This window comes from Trichomycterus rosablanca, chromosome 21 (genome assembly GCF_030014385.1).
Source record: "Trichomycterus rosablanca isolate fTriRos1 chromosome 21, fTriRos1.hap1, whole genome shotgun sequence".
Taxonomy (NCBI): Eukaryota; Metazoa; Chordata; class Actinopteri; order Siluriformes; family Trichomycteridae; genus Trichomycterus; species Trichomycterus rosablanca.
Genome location: NC_086008.1, coordinates 2,048,281 through 2,071,500, shown reverse-complemented (window position 1 = coordinate 2,071,500; position 23,220 = coordinate 2,048,281). Strand labels below are relative to the sequence as shown.

General features: G+C 41.9%; 1 long non-coding RNA gene across 1 annotated transcript in view; it reads right to left on the bottom strand.

The window, feature by feature from the left end:
* The window catches only part of LOC134335266 (uncharacterized), a 57,434-nt gene extending 34,438 nt beyond the window's left edge, over positions 1–22,996 (bottom strand). Inside the window, exon 1 of the long non-coding RNA XR_010015557.1 lies at positions 22,811–22,996. This is a non-coding gene — a long non-coding RNA (uncharacterized LOC134335266). The remainder of the gene's footprint in view (positions 1–22,810) is intronic.
* Positions 22,997–23,220: the final 224 nt, after the last annotated feature.

The window sequence follows — 23,220 nt, the reverse complement described above, 5'->3', positions numbered from 1 at the left end:
ACACAGCACAAAAATACCTCACAGGCTACACTTGCTTTAGCAGTTAGCAGAAGCAAGCTTGCTAAAGTTAGCTAGCTGTACTGCAGTCAACTGTAAAAATCAAGTGTGTAAATATACTCAGCTAAAGGTTAGCTAGCATTTAGTACAGTCAAAATAAATCATACTCAATAGGCTACACTTGCTATAGCAGTTAGCAGAAACAAGCTCGCTAGAGAACTAGCAACAGGTAGCTAGCTGCGCTACAATCCCAATAATGTTTATTGAGATACATTGTGACAGATAGCAAGCTCGCTAAAGTTAGCTAGCTGTACTATAATCAGAATAATGCTTATTGAGATACATTGTGAAAACCAAGTGTTAAATATACTCAGCTAAAAATTAGCTAGCACTTAGTACAGTCAAAATAACACTTAATATGCTGAAAAAACGTTTTTATTAGCAAATTCACAAACCATAAAGATACTTAACAGGCTACACTTGCTATAGCAGTTAGCAGAAGCAAGCTTGCTACAGAACTAGTATAGATACATGCACTAAAATTCAGCTAGCAAGCTATACAACTTAGCTAGCTATATTACACTCAAAATTATACCTAGTTCAGTTAGCTAAAGCTATTAAAATGTGGCTACTCAGAGGCTGAAAAAGCTCACTATTTACACAATAGTTGTTTAGATTAGCTAGCTATACTACAGCTAACTCTGTTTCTCTCTCTCTGTCTGTCTGTCTGTCTGTCTATATATATTAGCAAAATCACAAAGCAGAAAAATACTCAACAGACTTCACTTGCTATAGCAGTTAGCTGAAGCAAGCTCACTACAGATAGCAGGCTTGCTAAAGTTAGCTAGCTTAGCATTATAGATACATTGTGAAGACCCCATTAAAATGCACTTAGATAAAGCTAACAAGCTACAGAACTCTCTCTCTCTCTCTATAGCATATATATGGATAATTGTTGTTTTAGTCACAACAATTGCTATTAGTGTATAAAGGTACTTAACAGGCTACACTTGCTATAGCAGTTAGCAGAAGCAAGCTCGCTAAAGTTAGCTAGCTTAGCATTACAGATACATTGTGAAGACCCCATTAAAATGCACTTAGATAAAGTTAGCAAGCTACACAACTTAAGTCACAAATATACCTAGTTTAGTTAGCTAAGGCTAATAAAATGTGCTATACTACAGCTAACCCTCTCTCTCTCTCTCAAAAGTCAAAAGTATTAGGACACCCTTCTACATATTAAATGATGTGTTTAGCCACAATAATTGCTAACAGTGTAAACAATGTGACAGGTAACGTTTGGATAAAAGCGCTAATATCAGACAGTGTAAAGCTGCTGTACTGCGATCCGAAGTCATTAATATTGGGACGCTGCTTTATTCTCCAGCCATCATTTTTACCTACAGTACTTTCACTCTGTGGTTTTGGTTTTTCGGTTGCTCTGTTCCACCCCTGCAAACCCTGCAATCACTGCGGCACCAGCAGATGAAGTGAAGGAACACCGGACTCAGCAAATCCAGGTATTCATTAAAATGAGTAACGGTGCCCGGCCCTACCAGGGACAGTTCGGTTCGGTGGTTTGGGACACGACCGTCTGGGCTGCTTTTGTTTATGGCCGAACGATACAGAAGAGATAAGATCCACGGGTCCCTCCGGACTCCACGGGCCCCTTCAGCCCCCGATTCTGTACTTCCTTCCTTCACTACGATGTTTACACGCCGCCGAGATGCTAGATCACACGCCGCCGTGCAATTCTAGCATCTATAAATCCTCGGACTTTGTGCCTCTCTTATATATTAGTCTGTTATTGCACAACATTTCTCAGATCCGGTCCTCGAGGGGCCGTTCGTACCGTGGCAATTTAGTTCGTCTCCACTCTGCTCGGCCGGAGACGAGGGGCCGTAAGAGCGGCTTCTGTAAACAACCTGAACTAGAGATAAATTACAGCAAACATCTGTCAGAGAGAGAGAGGGAGAGAGGGGGAGAGAGGGCCCGAGGGTCCGGGGAGACTGGTGGAGAGATAGCCGAGGAGCCGGAGAGTTTCCCTTCTGGCCTAATGTCTACAGGATTTCTGTGCCAAATGGTTCATTATATGGGGACACCTGACCGTGGGCTTGTTTTGGGTCCCGTTCCAAAACGATAGGTTAATACGAGCCGCAAGAGCGTCTTTTTGCGCCCATTTGTAGGATCAAACACAGGGCGGCACAGTGGCTAAGTAGCACTGTCGCCTCACAGCAAGAAGGTCCTGGGTTCGATCCCCAGGTGGGTTCTCCCCGTGTCTGCGTGGGTTTCCTCCGGGTGCTCCGGTTTCCTCCCACAGTCCAAAACCATGCAGCTAGGCTAATTGGAGACACTGAATTGTCCTATATGCACCTAGCTGCTAAAATGCACAAACCAGTGCATTGTAGTGGGGTCGTGTCAGGAAGGGCATCCATCGTATAAATTGTGCCAAATCAATAATGCGGATCACGATCCGCCGAGAGCCGACCCCGCAACCGAACGGGACAGAGGCCGAGGAAGAAGAAGAAGATTTGTAGGATCAAACACAGAAGGTCTGGTTTGCCGCAAAGGTTCCGATACCGGTTGCCTGCGAGTGCTTTAAAGACGTATGTTTGTCTTAAAATACCCTGTAAAATCGCACATAAACTGCATCTCCCACAATGCATGCCGATTTTGTGACCCGCAAAGTGACCGCATCCGTGTTTCCACATCAGATCAAATCAAATCAAGGTTTATTTTTCACATACATAGTCATACACAGCAGTGTTAATTTTGACATCAAATTTTGATTTAGTTTTAGTCATAGTCTTTTGACTAAAATGTCATTTAGTTTTAGTCATAATTTAGTCATCTTAATTGTTTTAGTTTTAGTCTAGTTTTAGTCGACTAATTATTATAAGAATATACTACAGTCGATTCAGTCGACTAAAATATAAAGGGTGTAAAATGTAAATGCTTTGTCATCAGCTCCCTTGAATTATTTAAGTAATTATATACACTTACACAAAATGAAACATTTTTAACCAGTTATGGAATATTATTAATGTTTGAATGTGCAATACACACAAAAACAGATGTAACTTATTTCAAACAACATCTTTATTTACATGACCTGCTTATTGAGCATAACAATAACAAAATATTAATGACCAGTAGGCCTGCTCTGCCTGAAACATATATGCATTGTTTATAACAAATTGCATATTACATTCTTTATAAAACTGGGTCCCGTAAAAGCAGCTGTGACATTATGTTGCCATTATACTGCCAGAGGTGCCAGATGTTTCAGATTTGTTGTGTTTTTACCCGAGATCGTCGCCCAACATGGTTTACACATTGTCTTGTTTTTCATGACGTCAAATGAGAAATGTGTCCATATATCGGCTCTCCTCTTTCTTCCTGTTGACATTGTGGAGTTAATCTAGTTCCATGAGTAAAGACAGTTCACAGGCTAGTCTGCTCTTCCCGGGTTTAGATCAAATCTGTGCGAGTGTGCGCTTACCGCTAAAAAGATTAGTACTGATTGGATGGCTACCCGGCTTGTCCCACCTCTCCACATACGCTAAAGTAGTTATGATTGGATCTCTTTCTAACTTGTCCCTACCTTCCACAAAACTTCATCTAGTTTTTATTCGTTGACGAAAGTGTCAATTAATTTTGTCATAGTTTTTATCCTTTTATGTAGTTTTTATTCAGTGAAGAGCTTTAGTGACTGCTCGGCCACATTTGTTACAAAATCCACAAAATAGTCAAAATATATATTATGCAAAAAATATAGAAATGTTTTTAAAATGTAAAAATGTAGAAAATTAGAAAAATTTCAGTATAATTAAAAAAATATAAGCAATAGAGCATTTAACTGAGGCGGTTTTCCAACAAGTGATGCTGAGAAATATTTACAAATAATCACGAAATGTACAAGAAGAGAAAATTGAAGCAGAATGAAGTAAATTTAATACAAGATGTGAAAGTGAAAACAAGTTTGTACGTCTCTTGTGTTATGAGGCCGTGTCTGTGGTAAAGGAGGACGATATAAATGTAGATTTACGTTATAAATATACAGAATAAATTTTGCATTTTGACACCAAACACAGAATTTAGCCTCCAAAAAAAACATCAAACTGTCTAAGAATTAAAAGGCGACTGCAATCACAGCAGGATACGTTACAATCGGCGCTCTGAGGGTCACCGTAATGCAGATGTGGCCCTCGGTGAAAATTAGTTTGACCCCCCTGGTCTACACGAAATCTGGACTCGAATAGTGTTTCGAGTGTTTCCTCAAATTATGATTTGGAAGCATTTCATTTATTCTACAGACCGATTTCTGCACCTTTAAGCAACGGGTGTGCCAGAACTTAATAATAATTAGAAAGTGCGTCCACATATTTTTGGCCACATTGTGTACATAATACACTGTTTATTTACATTTCCACATTTTTGGCATTTAGCAGACTGACAATTATGTATATTGTCTAAGCAATTGAGGGTTAAGGGCCTTGTTTAAAGGCCCAACAGTGGCACCCTGGCAGTAGTTGGGCTTGAACCAGCAACCTTTCGATTACTAGTCCGGTACCTTAACCGCTAGGCTACACCTGCCCTTATAAATCTTTAAGGTTATGTACTGAGCATGAAGGTCCTGTTGTCCGACCCCAGCTTTCGAACCGACAAGTATTTTATCGCTGCGCCACCTGAGCGACCGAATCTACAGCGCTCTCAGTTCAGAGCTCTCACCACTGAGCTACCTACCAATGTGCCACTTTTGGGACGCGTCCATATTTATTCACTACTGTTATTATTTTAATTTAAGATTATTTTCTATTAATATTTAAAGAGAGTAGAGCCTCTGGTAAGATTCAGCACAGAACGAGGGCACTAAAACACAATAAATCAATGATTGAGAATTGTGTGCGTTAAGATATGACAGAATCAGCTTCAAAAGTATAAAGATATGAAAAAATAGAAATATATACAGTATATAAACGTTACAAAAACAAGTGTAAACAAAAGCGGGGGTGGTGGGTCAACCAAGAGGAACAAACGAGAGGTGAAACTTCTCTCGCCACCTTTCCATAATTGAATGGAACAATTCTGCACAAACAGATTTGAAAGAACAAGTCGATAGAGTGATTTCAGCATGAGCGCACACACACACACACACACACTCACACACACTCACACACACACACACACACACACACACACACACACTGATTCAAGCAATTTATGTAAACACACACTTCCAGACGTCAGTTGAAACACAGCTTGATTTAATGCGCTCCAGCTTTTACCTGCAGCTCTGACGCAAAACCCCTAAAACCGAGCGCCTGATGAAGCCGACCTCGATTCAACACGAGCGCGCTCACATAAACACACACACACACGCTCGCGTAAACACACACTCGAGTGTGTGTACGCAAACAAACGCGAACCACATGCGCGGGTCCGTATTAGCCGAGCTTCAGGCCAGAGCGGCAGATGGTTGATTGCTGCAGACACAAACTGATGAGTCCCGTCCACCCCCGTCCACCATCAACAAGGAAGAGCTCTTCCAAACACACGGCCAGATCGGAGCTGACGCATCTCGTCCTCCCGAAACATTACGGTGGCAGGAGATCAAAGCTTTCAACCGCATGAAAAAAGTCCAGTCGACTGCAAGACTACACAAAGGGAAGATCTAATCTGTCCAGATACTTTATGTACAAAGCACTGGGGCGCCCCTTCTAATGTTTGAACTTGTGCCTTTCAGCCACATCACTTGCTAACAGCTGTATTAAATCTATTATATATAGAAAACAGTTTAGGGAAGGTCCTGTCCTGGTCCGTGCGCAAAGCAAGAAACTCCTGTACAGTGTCCTGCACAGAGCTCTGACCTCAGCCCCACTCAATGGCTCTGGGATGAACCGGAACATACTGACCACACCCTTTCAGTGCCTAGGCATACAAACAACATCATCTTTTGACTGAATGGGCACAAATTCCCACAGACATACTCATTAAAGTCTTGTGAGAAGCCTCGTCAGAAGAAAAGCTGCTGTTCTAGCTGTCCAGCAAACTCGCGGTCACGTGTCCACATACTTTTGACCATATAGTGTAACACGGATCCGTCCTACTATTCATCGATATCCATTCAGTCGTTTGTGCCTGTGTGGACGCCCAGTCGAGTGATACTCAAGAGCGCATCAAACCGCCGCGCCACCCGAGTGGTGGCGAGCACATTGATGATGAATGACTTGTGGTCACTTGTTACACACACACACACACACACACACACACACACACTCAGGACTCAGCAGTATCTTATCGCTGTGCTGATACAGGACTAATTTAAGGCCGTAGCCGTCCCATTCACACTCAGGATCCTCCGTGTCGCTGCTGAATCACTTCTAACAGAGACGCTCTACAAACCAGAATGCTGGGATGAAGCTAAAATTAGAGCGGGAACAGGACAGGACCTTCCCTAACTGATGCCGCAAACTCAGAAGCATGTGATTTACCTTTATATAAGTGATTTATTTAACTTGTTAAGCAATTGCGGTGGCTGTGGTGTCCCAATACTTTTGTTCATATAACACCACATGACAGTGAGGGCGCAAAATCTGACTCAAATGTATGCACATATTGACACTAATATGATCCATAACATACATTTACTTTTATATTTATACTTATATAAGTTTATATTTATATTTATACATAGAAATATATATATACAGTGTATCACAAAAGTGAGTACACCCCTCACATTTCTGCAAATATTTTATTATATCTTTTCATGGGACAACACTATAGAAATAAAACTTGAATATAACTTAGAGTAGTCAGTGTAGAACTTGTATAGCAGTGTAGATTTACTGTCTTCTGAAAATAACTCAACACACAGCCATTAATGTCTAAATGGCTGGCAACATAAGTGAGTACACCCCACAGTGAACATGTCCAAATTGTGCCCAAAGTGTCAATATTTTGTGTGACCACCATTATTATCCAGCACTGCCTTAACCCTCCTGGGCATGGAATTCATCAGAGCTGCACAGGTTGCTACTGGAATCCTCTTCCACTCCTCCATGATGACATCACGGAGCTGGTGGATGTTAGACACCTTGAACTCCTCCACCTTCCACTTGAGGATGCGCCACAGGTGCTCAATTGGGTTTAGTCCATCACCTTTACCTTCAGCTTCCTCAGCAAGGCAGTTGTCATCTTGGAGGTTGTGTTTGGGGTCGTTATCCTGTTGGAAAACTGCCATGAGGCCCAGTTTTCGAAGGGAGGGGATCATGCTCTGTTTCAGAATGTCACAGTACATGTGGGAATTCATGTTTCCCTCAATGAACCGCAGCTCCCCAGTGCCAGCAACACTCATGCAGACCAAGACCATGATGCTACCACCACCATGCTTGACTGTAGGCAAGATACAGTTGTCTTGGTACTTCTCACCAGGGCGCCGCCACACATGCTGGACACCATCTGAGCCAAACAAGTTTATCTTGGTCTCGTCAGACCACAGGGCATTCCAGTAAACCATGTTCTTGGACTGCTTGTTTTCAGCAAACTGTTTGCTGGCTTTCTTGTGCGTCAGCTTCCTTCTGGGATGACGACCATGCAGACCGAGTTGATGCAGTGTGCGGCGTATGGTCTGAGCACTGACAGGCTGACCTCCCACGTCTTCAACCTCTGCAGCAATGCTGGCAGCACTCATGTGTCTATTTTTTAAAGCCAACCTCTGGATATGACGCCGAACACGTGGACTCAACTTCTTTGGTCGACCCTGGCGAACCCTGTTCCGAGTGGAACCTGTCCTGGAAAACCGCTGTATGACCTTGGCCACCATGCTGTAGCTCAGTTTCAGGGTGTTAGCAATCTTCTTATAGTCCAGGCCATCTTTGTGGAGAGCAACAATTCTATTTCTCACATCCTCAGAGAGTTCTTTGCCATGAGGTGCCATGTTGAATATCCAGTGGCCAGTATGAGAGAATTGTACCCAAAACACCAAATTTAACAGCCCTGCTCCCCATTTACACCTGGGACCTTGACACATGACACCAGGGAGGGACAACGACACATTTGGGCACAATTTGGACATGTTCACTGTGGGGTGTACTCACTTATGTTGCCAGCTATTTAAACATTAATGGCTGTGTGTTGAGTTATTTTCAGAAGACAGTAAATCTACACTGCTATACAAGCTGTACACTGACTACTCTAAGTTATATCCAAGTTTCATGTCTATAGTGTTGTCCCATGAAAAGATATAATGAAATATTTGCAGAAATGTGAGGGGTGTACTCACTTTTGTGATACACTGTATATATATACACACACACATATGTATATACCTATATATACAGTGTATATATATATATATATATATAGCTTATATTTTATTTCATATTTATACATTTATATATGTATAAATAAATAATAAAAAAAAATATATATATATATATGAATATATATATATATATATATATATATATGTTTATATAATCAATTATAATAATCTGTTTTATTCCTTATAATTTACATATATTTATACCTATATTTGATATTTTATATTTATACTTGTATAATTATATTTATATTTATATTTTTATAAAATAGTCTATATTATTGCTTGTTATATACAGTATATATACATATATATGTATATATATAAATATATATATATACATATATATATATAGCTGCTATTTTATTTGATATTTTATATTTATACTTATACATATGTGTATAAATCAAAAATAAACTTTTATACAAACACACACACACACACACATATATATTTATATATACATATATAAATGTGTGTGTGTATAAAATATGCATATGTACATATAAATCAGGTATAATAATCTATATTATTGTGTATCATAAATATATCTACATTTATCAGATACTTTATATAATCATTATTTATCAGATCATTTATATAAACGGTTATATATATATATGTATGTGTGTATATATATTTCAAGCTAATATTTATACTTGATAACGTTATACTAATATTTATCATTGATAAGAAACTATATATGATTGTTTCTATTATTATTTTTAGTTTTAGTTATAGTTCATGCTATATTCTCAGATGCACAGCTCGCACATTCTCGCACATCAGTGTACGTTTTATTTGTATTATATATTTATGTTTATATACTCTAGGTTTGATATAGTGTATACTATATATTATATTAAACAGTATATTGTATATCTGCACATTGTATTTTTACTTACACTTACATTATTTATATGCTCTGGGTTCAGTCTTTAAAATTAGTGACGTCCTCAGGATTGAAACCAGAAGCATCCAGTGAGCGGCAGTTTTTTTGTGAGGTGGGGCGGTGGTGTAAACGTAGGGTTTACCGACGGTGCTGTCACACTTTCACACTCCTGTGACAATGTTTCTTCTCACCTCTGGCTCACAGCTGCGCACACACACACACACACACACACACCAATACCACATTCTGCCACATGCACCGGGGGAGGGACTGGTGGATCCAGGGGGGGTTGGTTTAATTGATCCAGGCCCAGACTCTTGATCCCAGCACACACACACACACACACACACTTTCCTTTTTCTATGCTAGAAAGCACACTACCCCCCATCCATTATCTAAACATCACACAGCCTCCATCTAAAGCTTCTCCTGCTGATCCGTCCACCACCTCCACCAGAGGACTGAGAGAGAGAGAGTGAGAGAGGGTGAAAGTAAATGAGAGAGAAAGTGATAGAGGGTGAGAGAGTCTGAGAGCAGCACAGTTTGTAACAGCCTGACACATACTGACCTCTAATAAAATAATCTAATAACAAAAATGAGAGAAAGTGAGAGTGAAAGAGTGAATAAGAAAGTAAATGTGAGTAAGAGAGAGAGTCAATAACAAAGTAAGAGCCGGTGAGAAAGTGAGAGAATGGGAATGAGAGAGGAAGAGAGAGTGAGTGAGAAAGTGTGAAAGTAGATGAGAGAAAAAGTGAGAGTGAATTACATAGGAAGCTAGAGTGAGTAAGAGAGTGTAAAAGTAAATGAGAGAGAAAGTGAGAGAGTAAGTGAGAGAGGGTGAGAGAGTCTGATACTGATCTCTAATAAAATAATCTAATAACAAAAATGAGTGAAAGCAAGAGTGGGTGAGAGAGTGAGAATGTGAATGAGAAAGTGAGTGAGAAAGCGAGAGAATGCAGGGCTCTAGACTAACGTTTTGCACTGGTTGCACTGGTGCACCTAACTTTTTTTCTTAGGTGCACCAGCACAAAAGTTAGGTGCACCCAAATTTTCGACCGCATCGCATTTAACACCGCAGTTTTACAGGTTCACTTTTTTTTTTTTTTTTTTAATCACTGTCCATACAGGCAATATTGACTTGGAAATAACTAACAATCTGGTCAACATGGTTTCGTCTGATGATCTGTTTGCTGCTGCCTGACAATGAAAGGCAGTGGGGAGAGGGGACACTTGGACAGTGCATTTATCGCGGCATGTAATGTGTTTTATAGATGCATTGGGCTTTTTCAGCCTTTCAATTCAAAATGTATTAGAACCAGTCACAAATATATTATTGCCGGCCACTGTCTTCTTTACAGTTAATTATAGTATTACAGACTAATTATAGCACACTTATAAAAATTATAAAAATAATAGAGTAAATGTGTATGTATGTGTGTATATCTATTTATATGTGTGTGTATATTTAAAATTATATGTATATGTTTGTGTGTGTGTTAGAGTGTAATCTTTAATGCAGTGCATTATATTATCGGCTTTACTGGATCTTTTACACAGATTCCCAAAATCGCTTGCGGTGCACTCACTGTGTATTTTGACTACATGTATTGTAATATATTTTGGTCTTTTAGTTATTTTTATATTTTACTTAACGAAAATATTGTCGTGTTTTTACTTTCACTATCGCGGCACTTTACCGCTAGCATTAGCCCCTTGCTACTGTAGAGGGTCGGCTCACCTAGCCGCTGTCCGGTGTGGATGCTGCGGGTCTTTTGCTGTGCGGTGGTGGAGGTGTGGGAATAAAGGCACACGGCAGGGTCGAGTCACTTTAACTGTTTAGTCAGGACTTAAGTGAGCGTTACAACACTTTACACCGCCGAGCTCCAGAACCCGAACTTCCATTCTGGGGACATCCGGCGAGTCTCATATACAAAACTAAACTTACTGCAGAACGTCCGAACGCACGTGTATAAACCTGGTGCTGCATTCTGATTGGCTGAGCTGAATGTCGCTCACATATCACCGCTACAATATTGTCCCGCCCTTCACTATCTCTGATTGGTTTAGACCATGATATTGGCCTAATGTGTGTCTGTTGTTTTCTTTTTCCCTCGGACGCCTGGTCGCACCGGTGCGACCTGAGATTTTTTTTAGTCGCACCATTGAGAAATTAGGTCGCATGTGCGACCAAATTGGTCGCACTCTAGAGCCCTGGAATGGGAATGAGAGTGGAAGTGAGTGAGAAAGTAAAAAAGTGAATGAGAATGAGACAGGAAGTAAGAGTGGATGAGAAAGCTAGAGGATGGGAACAAGAGAGAACGAGAGAGTGACAGAGTGAATGAGAAAGTGAGAGTGAGTAAGAGCTGATCTGCTGAAGGTCAAGCAGCACTGAGTGAGAATCATCTTCATCATCATCATCATCATCATCATCATCATCATCATCATCACCATCAGCTTCATTATCACCATCATCATCATCATCATCACCACCATCACCATCATCACCATCATCACCATCAGCTTCATTATCAGCATCATCATCATCATCATCACCACCATCATCATCATCACCATCAGCTTCATTATCACATCCACATCATCATCATCATCACCATCACCATCAGCTTCATTATCACCATCATCATCATCACCACCATCACCATCATCACCATCAGCTTCATTATCAGCATCATCATCATCATCATCATCACCACCATCATCATCATCACCATCAGCTTCATTATCACATCATCATCATCATCACCATCACCATCAGCTTCATTATCACCATCATCATCATCACCACCATCACCATCATCACCATCAGCTTCATTATCACCATCATCATCATCACCACCATCATCATCACCATCATCACCACCATCACCATCATCACCATCAGCTTCATTATCACCATCATCAGCTTCATCATCACCACCACCATCATCATCACCATCAGCTTCATTATCACATCATCATCATCATCATCACCATCATCATCATCACCATCATCACCATCATCACCACCATCACCATCATCATCACCATCAGCTTCATTATCACCATCATCACCATCAGCTTCATTATCACCATCATCAGCTTCATCATCACCATCATCATCATCACCATCATCACCATCATCATCATCACCATCATCACCTTACAGTGAAAATGGGAGGAACCATCATCCTCACACATGTCACATGGTATCTGTTGAGCGCCTGGTCAGGTTGGTAGCACTAACATGTCACCATAATTTTCATGTTCCTGTCTAACAGGTACGTATGAGCACGCTAACTCTTTTAACGCTCGTACATCAAGGCTAGAATCAGGGACGCTGAGTGAGACAGAGGAACCGGAACGCCGCGCTCACGGCAAACCAGGAGGAAAAAAGTCCTAATGAAGGATGAAGCCGGGAGAGCGCGCGGCGGCGGGCTAGCTGCAGGCACATTAGCGTAACGCCGTGGTACGATCTCACACAAAACGAGGACAGACAACCTACACAGAGACCAAACACACACCGCAGACACACGCCACACACACACGCCACACACACACGCTGGGTAACGTCAGAGCCGGCGGGTGATTTACAGCGTCTCGGAGCATTAGCCACAGGGTTAGCATGACGTTAACGCCGGCTGAGTGGCGGGTGGGCGGCGTTCTGTTTTCTGGTGGGTGAATGTCGCTAATAACAAGGAGCATCTGTTCTGCTGCGCTAATTTAATCACTCGCTCGTATCGACCCGTCACGCATCAACACACGCGGCAGGACGGCGGAGGACCACTTTATCCTGGTTCCGACCTGGGTCGCAGTGGGTCCAGAGCCACCGGGAAGCAGCGAGAGGACAGGGTGCCGATCCCTTCCCTTTTCCTGACCCTGACAAGAGACCACTGTTCCACGACATTTATATTTTTGGCATTTAGCGGACGCTTTTATTCGAATTGACTCACAATTATGACTGAACACGATTTTTTAAGCAATTGAGGGTTAAGGGCCTTGCTAAGGGGCCCAACAGTGGCAACTTGGCAGTGGTGGGGCTTGAACCGGCAACCTTCTGATTACTAGTCCAGTACCTTAACCACTGAGCTACCACTGCCCTTATACAATATGGATAAAAGTATTGGGACGCCCCTTCTAATTAGTGAGTTAATCTCTAACAGGTTAAAGGGCAGCTGTAGCCCAGTGGTTAATGTACTGGACCCGTAAATAGAAGGTTGCCGGTTCAAGTCTCACCATCAAGTGCCAGGTTGCCACTGTTGGGCCCTTGAGCAAGGCCCTTAAGCCTCAATTGCTTAGACTGTATACTCTATAAAGACATGAAGAAGCTCCGGCGTCCTGCACAGATCCCTGACCTCAGCCCCACTCAACAGCTCTGGGACGAACCGGAACTTCGACTGATCGATCAGCTCCCAGCCGTACAAATCCAGCAGGCACAAATTCCCACAGACACACTTCAAGGTCTTGTGAGAAGCTTCTCAGAAGAGCGGTTGTTGTTCTAGCTGAAAAGATCACAAGAGGTCACGGGATGCTTGACAAGCTCATGGTCAGACGTCCAGATACTTTTGACCGTATAGCTACTCTAATTTAAAGCGATTCGTCTCCAGCTATCAGTCTGACCAGGCGGCGGATGAACCACACACACACACACACACACACACAGTGAACATCGCGGTCTCCGTAGCGTGTGCTGGAGGAATCGGGCAGGACGCCGAGCGGCGTGTGTTCCTGGACGCTAATCCCGCCGGCCTTGTGATTCGAAGCGTAGCCGCGGTGGGCGAGGGTTCGACTCTCGGGAAGGCCGCGAGTCCATTGTGGTGGAACAATGAGGAGATTGACTCTGAATGGACAGCTGAACATCTGGGCTGGCAGGGGGTGAGAGGGCGAGTGTGTGTGTGTGTGTGTGTGTGATGCACTTCCTGCTGAGGTTCTCGGCCTGCACCGTTTCACCAACTCTAAATCATTTGCTTTTTTAAATAGATTGTTCTTGGGAACACACACGCACACACGCACACACGCACACACACACGCACACACACACACACACACACACACACACTTCATCGATCCCTCTCTTTTCTCCGTGCGCCTCATTTTACGGGGGATCAGCACTCGCTCTTCGTTCCTTCGCTCCACAAAAGCAAGAAAGAACTTCTTAATAAGCGTTTCTGTGCCTCGGGTTGCCAGTCGTATCAAAAATCAGCGCAAGATAGAGCTGAAATATACAGGGGTTGGACAAAATAACTGAAACACCTGGTTTTAGACCACAATAATTTATTAGTATGGTGTAGGGCCTCCTTTTGCGGCCAATACAGCGTCAATTGGTCTTGGAAATGACATATACAAGTCCTGCACAGTGGTCAGAGGGATTTTAAGCCATTCTTCTTGCAGGATAGTGGCCAGGTCACTACGTGATGCTGGTGGAGGAAAACGTTTCCTGACTCGCTTCTCCAAAACACCCCAAAGTGGCTCAATAATATTTAGATCTGGTGACTGTGCAGGCCATGGGAGATGTTCAACTTCACTTTCATGTTCATCAAACCAATCTTTCACCAGTCTTGCTGTCTGTATTGGTGCATTGTCATCCTGATACACGGCACCGCCATTGGATGCACATGGTCCTCCAGAATGGTTCGGTAGTCCTTGGCAGTGACGCGCCCATCTAGCACAAGTATTGGGCCAAGGGAATGCCATGATATGGCAGCCCAAACCATCACTGATCCACCCCCATGCTTCACTCTGGGCATGCAACAGTCTGGGTGGTACGCTTCTTTGGGGCTTCTCCACACCGTACCTCTCCCGGATGTGGGGAAAACAGTAAAGGTGGACTCATCAGAGAACAATACATGTTTCACATTGTCCACAGCCCAAGATTTGCGCTCCTTGCACCATTGAAACCGACGTTTGGCATTGGCACGAGTGACCAAAGGTTTGGCTATAGCAGCCCGGCCGTGTATATTGACCCTGTGGAGCTCCCGACGGACAGTTCTGGTGGAAACAGGAGAGTTGAGGTGTACATTTAATTCTGCCGTGATTTGGGCAGCCGTGGTTTTATGTTTTTTGGATACAATCCGGGTTAGCACCCGAACATCCCTTTCAGACAGCTTCCTCTTGCGTCCACAGTTAATCCTGTTGGATGTGGTTTGTCCTTCTTGGTGGTATGCTGACATTACCCTGGATACCGTGGCTCTTGATACATCACAAAGACTTGCTGTCTTGGTCACAGATGCGCCAGCAAGACGTGCACCAACAATTTGTCCTCTTTTGAACTCTGGTATGTCACCCATAATGTTGTGTGCATTGCAATATTTTGAGCAAAACTGTGCTCTTACCCTGCTAATTGAACCTTCACACTCTGCTCTTACTGGTGCAATGTGCAATTAATGAAGATTGGCCACCAGACTGGTCCAATTTAGCCATGAAACCTCCCACACTAAAATGACAGGTGTTTCAGTTATTTTGTCCAACCCCTGTAGCTGCCTGCCATCCAGGCTGCAAACTGAGCCGCTGAGACGTATCCCGTTCCATCAGTGTTCCATCGAATATGAGTAGAAGCCGGGTGGACGGTGGTAGTCTAGTGGGTTGAGCTTTAGGCTATCAATCGGAAGATTGTCGGTTCGAATCCTGGCATATTTACATTTTCCGCATTTAGCAGACGCTTTTATCAAAAACAACTTACATTTATCCTCCAGTTCTCGCTCAGGGGCCCAACAGTGACAACTTGGCGGCGACTTGAACCAGCAACCTTCTGATTACTAGTGCAGCACCTTAACCACTGAGATGTTTACCTGTATTGATACCTGATCCTTAAGTATTGACTGGTCCAGGGGCAGCAGTAGGTCAGCGGTTAAGATACTTAAAGCCGCTGGTTCACCACCGAATTGCCCTGTTGGACCCCTGAGCAGGACCCTTAACCCTCAATTGCCTCAAGACTGATCTGTATTCGGTCGCTTTGGATATAAGCGCCTGCTACATGCTGTAAATGTAAATATCTGAGATAAATTCCTAATGTTTGGCTGTAAATTCTGATAATTACACGATTCCACTTTAATTTTCTATTGTTTTTTTTTTATATTTTATGAGCTTAGGCATTCTAAGGCTGCTGGTTCACCACCGAACTGCCCCCGTTAGACCCCTGAGCAGAACCCCCAACCCCAATTGCCTCAAGACTGAGGTATATTCGGTCACTTTATATAAAAGTAATTCCTTATGTTTAGCTTTACATCCAGATAATGACACGATTCTACTTTCATTTTTCGATTGTTTTATATTTGACAAGCTTAATGTGTCATGATTGAAACGTTAAGCTTAAATAAACGACTATGACGACTTGAAAAGCTTCACATTTGGGTGATTTGTATGAAAATATTACAACATTTACAAAATCAATCCATTAAATATATTAAAATATATAAAAATAGCAGTAAAATTAGGTTAGGATCAGAATCCTTTACTGTGCTATCAGCCGGTCAGGCGTGTACAAACAGCTATGATTGGCCGTGTCTGGGGTTTGTTACTGCATTGTAGACCGACCACGACCCTGGACAGGAAAAAGCAGTAATAAATCATGAATATTAAATGTTTATTATTATTATTGTTTATTAGAATTCCTCTAATGATCTGATTCCAGCACAAACCAGTGAGCTGCTGTGACTAAATAACAGGGATGAAAAGCTTCAGGCGGTAAAATCGACTCGACAAACCTTACATTTAAATCGTTTCAGTAAATATTTATTCACGTTTAAGTTGCCTGTTGGGTCAAATAAACAAAATAACAACAAAAAAACGGGTTTTAAAAGCGCTTGGAATCGAGATCGATTCAAAACAAACTAGAAATCAATGTGAAATCCAGCTCCAGCCTGCAAGCTTGGGGTTGCCAGATTGTTACAAAACAAATACATTCATTTTTATAAAATCTGTTTAAAGTGAATATCGATTCATCTTAAATGAATAACCGAATCGAACCGTGGCACACGTGGACCGATTTTTAACTGTCTTGTGGTGCATCGTTACATCCCTACATTCTAGCACGATCTGTGCTCCAGTAGAGAAAGCGAGGTCCATAAAGACATGACCTAAATTCCAACAGATACACTCCGATATCTTGTGGAAAGCCTCCTGACAAGAGCGGAGACTGTTATGTCCGGAAAAACCTCGATAACAAAAACTAAATTGTGTCTATTCAGATGAAAGCTCGGAAATAACGACATCCTGTTCTACCTGTTCTACCCTCTCCGTTACAGTCCTGTTATTCTGGATCACTTCACATCAGGAAGGTTTAACTCCTTTAAAAAGATTATATTACTTAAATAAAATGTGTTTTTTGTTCGCATCCGGTTGCCAGGACTATCAAAAACCAGCCACTACTCCACACGGACTGAACAATTGGTCATGAGCTTGTCGGACATCCGACATCCTGTTGTACCTGTTCTAATCTCTCAGGTTCTAGTTCTGACCGTTACAGTCCTGTTATTCTGGATCATCATCCCATCAGGAAGGTTTAACTCTTTTAAAAAGATGATATTGCCTAAATAAAAGGTGTTTTTTCTTTGCATCTGGTTTCCAAGAGTATCAAAAATCATCCACTACTCCACACGGATTGAACCATCGGTCATGAGCTTGTCGGACATCCGACATCCTGTTCAAGTTCTAGTTCTGACCGTTACAGTCCTGTTATTCTGGATCACTTCACATCAGGAAGGTTTAACTCTTTTAAATAGATGTTTTGCGTAAACAAAACGTGTTTTTTTGTTTGCATCTGGTTGCCAGTACTATCAAAAACCAGCCACTACTCCACACAGATTGAACCATCGGTCATGAGCCTGTCGGACATCCGACATCCTGTTCTACTCTCTTTAAAGTTTTAGTTCTGACCGTTACAGTCCTGTTATTCTGGATCACAGCACATCAGGAAGGTTTAACTCTTTTAAATAGATGATATTACTTAAATAAAACATGTTTTTTTGTTCGCATCTGGTTGCCAGTACTATCAAAAACCAGCCAATACTCAACACGTGAGCTTGTCAGACCTCCCGTTCCGAAACTGTCCCGTTAGACATTTATATTGAGTTGCTTCCTGTTTCCTTTATAGCTTTAATATCATCCACTATTTTGGAAAGCCTTGCTACCAGACCTGTGGGAATTTGTGCCTATTCAGTCAATAGAGTTGATGAGGTCATGCAGAAAAGGTCAGAAGTGTTGAGTTGGGTTCGGATTAGTCCTCAGGGACGTAATCTTACTGGAAGAGAAAGGGGACTTCCCCAAACTGTGTGCACAATGTTAAAAGCATATCAGGTATCTTATATCAGTTTCATACACCTGTTAGCAACGGATGAGACAGAAACAACGTTAGGAAGGAAGGGCGTCCACATACTTTTGGTCATAAGGATAAAAGAAACAAAAAAGGGACGTGTTGTGTTACGTTAAGACAGTGACAAAACTCGAATTCTCAATTCGAATCCCACACGGCGTCATGATTTACGTTATATTACTTCAGACCATCCGCTAGACAGCGCCGTATTACAGTTGATACGTGTATAACCCTCCAGTTCCGGATCAGTATCGGGTTTTTATTGTTTTCTACGTTTGCCGTCCCTCGCATGCCAAACTTTCCTCCCCGAAGAAATAAAATGTGTATTTTTTTAAACTCTCGGCTGCCTGCGGTGTCAAACATGAGCTGGATTCTCCTCATATCTCATCTAACCAACGTCAGAACACGAGGAGCGTCCTGTCGCCCTGTACAACCCTCCGTACAGACGGGCGGCAGGTTCTGCGCCCGTTTCCGTGACTGTACGATCTGGAAAGTACGTCCTGTAATGTCCAGGCGGCCTCTTTGTGTCTCGTTAGCGTTAACGATTACGATCAGATTCATCTGGTGACTTCTCTGTGCCCGTATAAACAGGCATAGTTTGATTTCACTCATTAGGAAGTACAGTTGTATTCAGCCAAGATCTGAATTTGGTGACACTGTCTACAGTCAAGTGAGCTTCACATCCCACCTAGACATAAATACTTATTTATTACCTCCCAGTTTAGTCATAGCCAGTTCCTCTTCCTATCCTGGAGACCCCGATGGTGTACGAGGAGGGTATATCCTCCTGACACGCCCTCCCTCTGACGTGTGCACGCTCCACCAACCCCTTTCAACCCTCTTTTGCGCGTACTTCGGTGGATCGGCACGTGAGGTCGGTCTTGCGCAGGGAGAGTCACACATGACCTCCACGTTCCTCTACTTCTGTACAGGCGCCTCGGGCTACTAACCAGGGTCCTTACACAGTCTCAAAGACCCTGCCCACTTTTTTTGTCCCGTCTTTTCCCACCCAGCAGGCCAGCGGACGTTTGTGACTGCTGGGGGCGCCCAGTCGACTGGTAGCAGAGTTCAAACAGCTCAGAATCCCAACATTGGTGTGCTAGAGTAATATCTGTTTCATGTTTTGCGAGTGCTTTATCCTGGTCAGGGTCATGGTGGGTCCAGTTTCAACAGAATCAGTGGGTGCAATGCAGTAACGCACCCCAAACAGGACGCCAATCCTTTGAGAGGCCTTGATTATCCCTTTCACCACTGAGGATTTGGATCCTGGATCCCAGCGGTACAGGGCTAGCTTAATTTACTGCTGTGCCACTCGGGCACCCTGGTTGCTCCTGATTCTACATCTTAATGTTGCATGGAGGTCGATGATGGTCAGAAATTTACCCTACAAACGAGTTTAAGACTATAAATCAATTCACGAGCTTTGGGACGAGCTTCATCATGCAGCCTGAACATGCAAAGGTCACAACTGACGTCATATCAAGTTCCCACCTCCTGTTTTAAGGTTAATCGAATCAGATCCCGTTCATTTTATTTCCTTTCATAGAACGTTTTATCCTGGTCTGAGTCTCAGTGGATCCAGTTCCACCCGAAAACACTGGGCGCAAAGCAGGAGCACCCTGGGCTTCGGACATCCATCCTTAGACATGGCCAGTCATCTCTGTGTAGACATTCGCACCCGGATCCAAGTGGTGATGGGCTAGCCTAATAGACCCGAGCGCCACCCGAGCGCCACCTATCAAAACGTATTTCTATATCATTTAATTTAAGCTGCAGCTGATATAAAAATCATCCAGATGAGAAACATGAACCAGTTTGTGCTCTGGGTTGCCAGTAGTATCAAACACAGGGAATAAACCCAGAGCTTTCATCAGCATGTATTTAACTTATCAAAGCTTTATATTTAAACATGTTCACATGCTGGTTTTCTATAAGAACAGCTTATATATCGTATAACAGCTTATATATTCACATCCTGTTATTCCGGCTCAGGAATAAAATCAGCTCGTACTCGTACGTTTCCTTTGTTAAAAGGATTTTTTCACCCTCATCACCAAACGTTTTCTTTCTTTATAAAAGATTTAAACCGCTGCAACATGAACAAAAGCTCCTCAAAGCTCTAGCTGAAATTAAAGCTCCCAACTAAACCAACCACCAACCACACCAACCCAGAAGGAACCCTGTTAGTGCCCGATTCTACAGCGCCAACACGGAACCATACGAAACCAGAACGATATCCGTAATCAGCATCCAGTGAGTCCATATCATCTCTATATCATGCTATTTTAGTTATATACAGACCAGTAACTCGATCTATCTCTATACGATACTTAATACTTAATCTTGTTATACTTAAAGCCATGCTATTCCAATTATATACAGTCCTATTATTCCATATAATCTTTTTATTTTAAGCTATTCTGGTTATATACAGTCCAGTAATTCCACATAATCTCTATACAATACTTAATCTCTCTATACTTAATACTATGCCATTCTAGTTATATACAGTCTAGTAACTTCATACAATCTTTTTATCTTAAGCTATTCCAGTTATATACAGACCAGTAACTCCATACAATCTCTATACGATACTTAATACTTAATCTCACCATACTTAAAGCCATGCTAGTCCAGTTATATACAGTCTAGTAACTTCATACAATCTTTTTATCTTAAGCTATTCCAGTTATATACAGTCCTATTATGCCATATAATCTTTATATAGAGCTATTCCAGTTATATACACTCCAGTAACTCAATCTGATCTCTATACAAAGCGCAATCTCTCTATACTTAATACCAAGCTATTCCAGTTATATGCAGTCCTGTTATTCCATACAACCTTTTTATATAAAGTTATTCCCCTTATATACCAGTTACTGCTCCTGTTATTCTAAATAATCTCTAGAGTAAGCTATTCTAATTATATACAGTCATATTATTCCATATTGTCTCTGTATAAAGGTAGTCTAGTTACATACAGCCCCATTATTCCATATGATGTCTATATAAACCTGTTCTAGTTATATACAGTCATACTGTCCCATAGTGTCTTTATATAAAACTATTCTAGTTATATACACCCCTATTATTCCAATTAATTAATATATAAAACTGTTCTAGTTATATACAGTCCTGTTATTCTATGCTATCTCTCTATATAAAGCTATTCTAGTTATATACAGTCCTGTTATTTCAAATAACATTCTATTTAATGCTTTTGTCGGTATATACAGTCTTGTTATTACATGTAGTCTTCTAAATAATCATAGTCTAATCTAATATAGTCCCGTTTTGCTGTTTAAGCTATATACCCACATTTTATTTCATATAACAACAAATGCAACGTTATTTTAGCATTTATATTCCTGTAATAACTACACCGCTATTCCAACCCTTGTTATATTACAGAATCCTTAAATGCTAGATCAGTTTATCAGTTTGTGGAAGATTAAAAAGCAAGAAAACAGATTTGTATACAGTGTATGTTGCCAGGTATGTCAAATATAATCGACATTTGCGTGTGTTATCAAAGCTACTAGTACTAGTGATAAATAAAAATCTGTTATATACGTATAACATCTAACAAACTACTGTATATTAATATAAAGCTTATATATCATAATAATAATAAACATCCGGGTATGTTTTAGCTTATATAGTCTTATTATAGCAGATCTGAGCTTCAGTGCAAAATCTTCAAAGAAAGGAAAAAAAGTTCGATGTCTTTTTTTAATGACCGAGGTTGCCAGTTGAAGCAAATCTAAGCTTGAAAGGAACTCGGTTCGGAGCAGTATGCATGCTTGTGACAATAAATAAATACAATAAATAAAAATATACCTCATATAGGGTCTAACAAACATATAAGACTGATATGATAGACAGCAAACACAGCAAACATCCGGGTAAATGTGTTCTTATATAGTTCTGTATGATCACCCTGTGGTTCAGCTGGAAAACGATTCAACTCGTCCGCAAAAATGCATCTGCTCAAAATAAATAAATAATAAATAAACATGAATGCTAATAATGCACGCATTTGCTGTGGTTGAATCCCGGAGCTTGGATATAACGGCGTCCCTTGGCATGCTGATGTTTCTGATGTTGTGTTTGGGTGCGTTTTTTTTGGATGCGCGCATCCCGCAGTGAGCGCGCATCAACTTTCCCAAAATAAAAAACCACAAAGCGCAACAATATAAATATATAAAAAACATCCAAGATTTTACCTTAATTTCCCGCCGCGTGTGTGTGTGCGTGTGTGTGTGTGCTGGAACCTAAAACTCACCGCTCGGCTGATCCGTCGCTGAAGCTTCCACGCACTTCCACACCCGATCCGAACCCAGGAGTTTCTCCTCAGATCCGATCCAAACCGCGAGCGTTCCGACCCGGTTCAGATCAGCTCAGAGTCGCGCCGATATTTCCACATCCTGGAACATCAAACAGTTCGAGTCCGAGCGTCCGAGATTTTGCGTAAAAGCGAGCAGCGGAGCGCGTATAGTCCGACCACACGGAGGCTCATACACATTTTACACACACACACACACACACACTCACACACACTCACACACACACACACTCGGTGAGGGAGGGGAAACACACGCGCGTATCTGTGAGTGTGCGCTCCGCCTTCACTCCGCAACCCTCCTCCTCCACCTCCTCCTCCTCCTCTTCCTCCTCCTCCCCGCTCCTCACCCT